At 32.4% G+C, this 7,797-nt stretch overlaps 1 protein-coding gene and 1 pseudogene across 1 annotated transcript in view; both read right to left on the bottom strand.

Moving 5' to 3' along the window:
- The window catches only part of LOC143920298 (uncharacterized), a 42,091-nt gene that overhangs the window by 18,111 nt on the left and 16,183 nt on the right, over positions 1 to 7,797 (bottom strand). The window lies entirely within an intron of this gene.
- On the bottom strand, positions 5,575 to 7,681 carry LOC143920296 (major heat shock 70 kDa protein Ba-like; annotated as a pseudogene).

Here is a 7,797-nt window from a genome sequence, read left to right as displayed (position 1 = left end):
CGGAAAAAAAATAATAAAACCAATGCAATCTCAATATGTACGAAATCACTGATTTATTACATATTTTTATTGCAACGTAATATCTAAATGTAATATTTACTTGATATAAATGAGTTAAAAAACCGATAAATTTAACCGATTAATTAAATAAACATTCAACAACTCAAAAAGGTTGATTCACATTTTGAGAAGATTGATGACCAGTATATCCAAAGTCTAAAAGTATGGAAAAGCACTTTATAAAATTATATGAATGAAGTTTAAAATATTGATTCCCGTAAATTATAATAAAAAAACCAAAAAAATTATATTTTTCTCTCACAATTTAAGCCCGATAAATTCGCTCTCCCACAATAAATTTGATAATAAACTTATGTATACAAAATTAAAACTTATAGCGTTCATAACCGTTATTCGAATCATTTTCGCCATAAAAAATTTTACTCATTATTTTTTATTGCATAGTTAAATTACGGGTAATGCAATGCTACACACACGACGAATTATTCAATTAGCCCAAACATGTTGTGTACATATGACGACATTCATTAATATTAACCACGATTATCCTCATGGGAAATAATGTCCTTGTCGAGACCCCTGTGATCTAATATTTTTATTATGACGAGTTTTTTCTGAGTAATATAAGCAAAGATCCCAAGCGGTTACAATTGGAATGATCATGTTAAGATATAGTCGATATACACATATGTACATACATACACATACATATGTATGTACAAATATACATATTTACATATGTGTATGTAGGCACGACCGACCTATATATGTATGTACATACAGTATTGAAAATATTCTTATAGAAAAGAATGCGCGTATATTTATTAAGTGTATTTATTACATAATATATGTATTTGTATACATTTTTAAGTATCGTTACAAATTTCATAAAGTATTCGTTTTTAATAAATATAAATATATCTACCCATATATGTATGTTTAGTGTGTAGTGAATGTTAAAAAAAATATATACGTAAATGAAACATATTGTATGTATGTATGTACATACAAATTTATCTCAATAGTTATAATCAGCACATAATGTTTAAATTTATATACATTATTTATGTTGAATGTGATCATAGTGTTTAATGTATCGTATTATGTAAGTACTTATACGTACATATAAATAAATATTTCAAATAAATATGATATTTTAGCTAAACTGCATTTCTTCGCTATGAGCCCAGCGTAAGAAATACATGTTTTGTATTATAGAATCGTACAAAAGTATTAAAAAATATATAACTTGCATAGTAAATGTGTTTTACAATGAATAAAGTATTCATTTAAAAAAAACTTATTAATTATTGATTATGTATTTATATTTGAATGCACTTGGGTATGTATATGTTACTTATTTTGTATGCATGGCTGAAATAAAGACATATTCCGCGTTCTAAAATATTATATTTGCCCGAAAATAACATAAAATTGGGACCAAAAAACTAAATTTGAATTTCATTTACATATTGAGATTCGAAGAACTATTAAATTCTATGTGTATGCAAATACGTTTTAATATTCAACAAATTTATTTGACTATTTTTAGATATCAAACAATGCTTCGGCACGAAAATTATCTGCATACTGTACAATAAACGTATTATACATATGGACATAACATGCATATTTTAGTGCATTCAAATATGTAGGTGAATATAAATCCGGTTACATACTCACGTGTCCATAATATAGGCTGACAATTGCAGACATGTCACATACACACGTTTTTCAAATATTATTAAAAAATTCCATATTAAATAAGTAAATCTCTGATATTTAGCAGAGCTACCCCTTTCCGTGTTTTTAAAATCTATGCGTTAGATGTTAAAGCGATACATAAATACATGTACCTAACTAATGTGAACCAAACCCTTAAAATAAATATATTATATAATACATACACATAAATACCTATATGTACCAAAATATATTATATAAAAAAATGTAATTCATGTATTTAAATTTATCATATTTTATTATGTTTTATGAGAACATTAATAAAGGTTATTTTTATTGAAAAAATCAATTATTTCACTACCCGACTTTACCAATCTGGCATATTATATTTTAAGTCGTTTTTTTTTTAATATTGGATTTTTCATTCTAAAAGCAATATTTGTACTAAATTTTGACAACGATCGCGAATCATGATATTTTATTTTTATTAAATAAAATAAACTACTGTGATTATTTTTTGCTCTTATCATTAAGCATAGGTACAAATCATAAAAAACAATATTTTATTGACGTGTCAACAATATAAAAAAAATCCAGTTAATATGCTGACATATCAACATAAATATCAAAAATTTTCACGTATTTCTTTATAAAATAATTTCTTAAACCAATATTTTAATGTACGCTAGTGACATCTGTTATGGAAAATAAAAGTTTCTTCATGAAAAAAGTAATAAATATTGCTAACAGATTTCATCGTTGAATAAGTACATTGCTAACACTGAACCAAAATATAATTTTAGTTTAAATATAATATTATACGATATTTAAACTAAAATTTAAAAACAAAAAACATCAATTTTTATTCGTATTGACAAATTTATAGTACATACATACATACATACATATGCACATATAGTAGTGTAGTAGTTTATAAAAGTACTTACTTGTATTGTAAACTACATTTATTTATTTTTTTACTTTTAGTCACATTTAAGAGATGATCTCAAATAGATACGTCCAGAAGACTGTTTACACAAAACATTTTTGTTAAGAGATATTGAGTTTTTCATACGGAGCATCCTTCTAAATATATATACATATGTACATACAGATCAAACAAAAATACGAAACTTTGAATAACTTTATTCTTTTTCGCAAACAATCTTCAAAAGATCTTCAATTGTTTGCCTTCGACATTTGAGCACCGCTTACGGAATAATATCAGTATTAAATATGTATAATGTAACGAATTAAGCGAAGGTTCGTTAGTGCAAAAGCTGCCATTTCGCATTATTTATCATCTGAAATGAGTCTATCTACATAAATGATGAAATGGAATTGTTGAATATCCGATCCCACCCATCTCATATATCATTTAGTCATGGATTATTCATCGACAGCTACATAGATAAGATGATCACATACATACAAATGCCGATCGAGAATTATCATCACTCAAATGAACAGCTCAATTTATCGACACTTCTACCTTACTATACGTAGAAATGTATATTCGCGAAGTAAAAATACATATGTACATACGTGATGGGTATTTTTAATTAAATTAATAATTATAATTTTTATTGTTAAAAATGTGTTTCTTATTAGTTTACAAACTTTTACTGTTATCCTAAAAAATGATAACGTTAGTATCCTAAAAATGTAACTTAAAATTTATTTTGTAGAAAAACTTAACAATCAATTCTCCCCTTTAAGTCTGCGCTTGACATTTTTGCTGACTTAATTCCGTAAAAAGAACGTAATTATCATTTTTTAAATTTCTATTTTAATTAATTCAAATACAAAGAAGCAGCTTTGTAAAGAAAAGAAACAAAAACATGGGAATCAATTTGTAGACATAACATATGTATGTATGTACATAGACATCTATACGTTTGAAAAAACATAGATAGCGACGAATTTTTGATTTTGAAAAAAATCTAATTTGGAAGTGATGGAGAATTTTAAAAGAAGCTCTTAAAAAATAATATTTGATTTTCCCTCGTCATAGCTTAAGGCCATCAAATAGTTTGCGAAAATTGCAAATTTGACCGGTTTTATTTATATTTATACATTTAAAACACCGCCATTCATATTTAAGATTTTATTTTTTTCTCGGCATAATTTTTAAATAAAAACCTTTATATGCGACATTTCTTCTAGCCGTCCGCACCCGAAATTCCAACACTAGAAAGACCGAACAAGAGTAAACTGCCACTTGCGGTTGACAAATCCTCCCCAAATTTATTTTGTTACTTAATATTAAGCTGAATCTTATACATATGAAATTTCAGTTCAATCGACTGAACAGTATCACAATATATATATATATATATATATATATATATATATATATATATATATATATATATATATATATATATATATATATATATATATATATATATATATATATATTTATCAGGCCATTATCTGCCTACATACCTATATACATGCATGCTATGTACATATATATATACGCTAATACATACATATACTGAAGTCTATTTTGAACGCCACATCAACTTTAACAGACAAACCATCAAAAATGAAATAAACGCCCGATCAGACGCGCCGAAACGTCAAAATATTTCCAATCCAAATCAACCCACCTTCCACACCGAGACTTTTATTAAATTCTCGCACCTCATCCCTCGTCCGATATTCGACTTGCGCGATTTCCGGTTGCCGCGATCGCCGGATTCGGCCGGATGTTTGGCGGCCGGAAGCGAGACGCGCGTAAATTGCGTTAACCTCTTCTAGGAATTTAGCACACCCTGCGGGAATTTACAGGATCGGATTGGGGGGAGGGGTAGGGGGCGGAAAGAGCCCGAACGAAACGGCGCCATATTTATCGCCGTGAGCGCCGCGAAATATGCGCCCCATCCCCGATAGTGTAAACCGCTTCGAACGTGTGGCCAGCATTTAGACCGTCGACGACCCATTAGACTCCACCTGTATCTCCGTACACTGTAGGCGAGTTAAATGTCATTGCTCTGTAGATATCGCAATATACACGAAATGACCCTAGCTACAGAGGCAACCACCCGGTACGGGGTTAACGTACCCACATACATATGTATCTATTATAAATACATGCATAGTACATACATATGTAACACTACATACAAAATGTATCCTGGAGACGGTTCAAGTTTTAAAATTCAAGAGACAAAATTGCATTCTGTTTATTGTGACTTTTTTATTTTAGCGGTCGTTCAATTTTAAGTGTAATCGTGCAGCACGCTTTGTTGAAGATTTTCCCAAGAATTTGCATACAAATGTGCATACATAGATTTACTATTTCAATTATTATTTGCATGATACATATTTGGCTATCGTTTTAAGGAATTGTGTATTCAGTAGTAGTAAAGAAGATTTATCAATTTCCTATGTTTTATATACATATGTATCTTATACATATATAATATTCGATAAAAGTAGCAATACATTGGAAACAAATATGATGTAGATTTTGCAGATGGACACAATATAAATAGAAAAGGGAAAAAGAAAAGCAATATTCCACGCTTTAGTAGGTAATATATAAAAAATAAATACATATATTGCTTTCGTTCGCTAACATAATATTTCATAACATTTGGTTTCATAAGATTTTATTACCTTATATGTATTCCGTTTTTCAACAAAAAAATACATAAAAGATGGTTTTACTTTAAAAGAAGTAAATATTTATTTTCATAAACTGAATACAGAGTGTTACACGTACATGTTTTTTCAAAATTTCCCAAAATATTATTATCTTTAGTCATAGCTTGTTCTCCTTCGAACACTTGAATGTCAACCCCTGACTGGTTTTCCGCAAACGTTGAAAACATCTGTGTCTGCTTGCATGGAATTCTCGCATTACGGTCGACAATCTTGGTCATTACTCCACCAGCTGTCTCAATGTCCAAAAACAATGGAGTATCGTCCACCAACAGTACATCCCGAATTTTCTTGTCATTTTCCCCAGATAAAATGGCCGCTTGAACGGCAGCGTCATAGGCCACAAGCCACAACTTCGTCTGGATTTATAGACAAATTTAAATTTTTGCCACAGAAAAAGTTCTGCAACAGACTTTGAATTTTAGGGATTCTCGTCGATCCACCGACCAGGAAAACATCGTGAATCGCACCTTTGTCGAGCTTTGCATCCGTCAACGCCTTATCGACCGGACGCAGTGTATCTCTAAATAAGTCTGCGCAGAGCTCTTCGAAATACGCTCGAGATATCTTAGTGTAAAAATCAATTCCTTCAAAGAGAGCGTCCACTTCGATGGTTGCCTCGGTACAGTGCCGGTTTTAGGGGGGGGCTAAGTCGGGCACCGCCCGAGAGTGCCTAGTATGTTAAGGCGCATATCGATGATCCCAAGGTGCTTCAAAATATTAGATTAGAGATTTAGAAATTATATTATCTATGTTCAAAATGTTGTGCTCTGCAAATTCTATTCATGGGCAAAAGCGAAAACCATTTGTATTATGCGTCTGAAAAAACGAACAGTTGAACAAATATTCAAAGATGTGGGTTTTTTTGTATTTTTTTGACAATTACCGGAAAAAGACGAACTTCGTAAATATTCTGCCGATCTTCAAATTAAGCTCACCGCAAATTCAAAATCTGATATTATTGGTAACGAACTTTCCGATGAACTTATTACTTTAAAAGCCTTTCTTTCATATAAAGTTCAAGGTAAAATTACTCCACTCATTGTATTAAATTTCATAAAGTAGCATAATTTACAAGAATTATATACGAACATTTGAGTTGCTTTGCGAATTTTGCTGACACTACCTGTAATTGTAGCAAGTGGCAAACGTCGTTTTTCAAAACTTAAATTAATTAAAACTTATCTCCGGTCTACAATGTAACAAAATAGACTTTCCAGTTTGGGAACTCTATCTATTGAAAATAATATCTATTAAAATATTGATTTTCCAGCTTTAATTAAAGATTTTGCTGAAAAAAAGGTTTGAAAAGTTAATTTCTGAAATTTATATTTTATTAATCAATTAATTTATTTATTTTAACTCCGCCAGTGGGGTTTGGACACCTTGTTAACCACTTTACTGCCGGTCCCAAGCCCGGAAAAAGTAGGAGGGGGAAACCTATTTTCGATATATTTTTTTAGGGGCGCCTAGAGGAAAATTGCCCGAGGGCGCAATAGGGTGTAAGGCCGGCACTGCCTCGGTACTAGAGGACAATGTCGTCTTCTGTTCTGAGACGTCTCAATGCCCGTGGACTGTTACGAATATCCTTACGATTCTTCCTCTTGAATTCTTCTACCAAATGATTGACGAGGCGGTTATCAAAGTCCCCTCCACCGAGGTGGGTATCTCCCAAGCAGTTGACCTCACCTCAAACAGGGAACCCTCATCCACAGTGAGCACCGATACGTCAAAAGTTCCTTCACCTAGGTTAAAAATGAGGATGCTATGTTCACCGCTCAATTTTTTCTCCAGTCCATACACCAGAACCGCCGCTGTGGGTTGGTTTGATTCTCAAAACTTTCAGTCCAGTAATGGCCGCCGCATCTTTAGTCGCCTGTCGCTGAGAATCGTTGAAGTATGCTGGCACTGTGACGACCGCCTCGGACACAGTTTCACCCAAATAAGCCTCAGCAGTTTAATTTTCCCCAACACCATAGCGCTGATCTCTTCCGCGGAGAATTGCTTGTTTTGATTCTGATAGTCAACATCGATGGCAGGTTTTCCACCGTGACCGACGACTTTGAAAGGCCACTGACGCGTATCGTCCTGCACCTTCGGGTCGTCTATGTTGCGTCCAATGAGTCGTTTAGCATCGAATATGGTATTTTTTGGATTGAGAGCAGCCTGACCTTTAGCAGCATCGCCAACCAGCCCCTCGGTGTCAGCAAATGCAACATAACTCGGAGTGATTCGGTTTCCTTGGTCGTTGACAAACTCCAACGCAGAAATAGGTGGTCCTCAGGTAAATTCCAATAGCAGGCATCTTGCTACGATTTAGTTGCACTTCGTTAATAAACTTCACTAAGTTTCGTTTCGCAGCCCCGAATGTTGCTTAACGCTAGCTCAGAGTTTGAATGTGACGCTGTAGCCGCGCCCGCT

Source organism: Arctopsyche grandis, chromosome 12, assembly GCF_051622035.1.
Source record: "Arctopsyche grandis isolate Sample6627 chromosome 12, ASM5162203v2, whole genome shotgun sequence".
In the NCBI taxonomy this organism is placed as follows: domain Eukaryota; kingdom Metazoa; phylum Arthropoda; class Insecta; order Trichoptera; family Hydropsychidae; genus Arctopsyche; species Arctopsyche grandis.
This window is presented reverse-complemented; position numbering and strand designations above follow the sequence as displayed.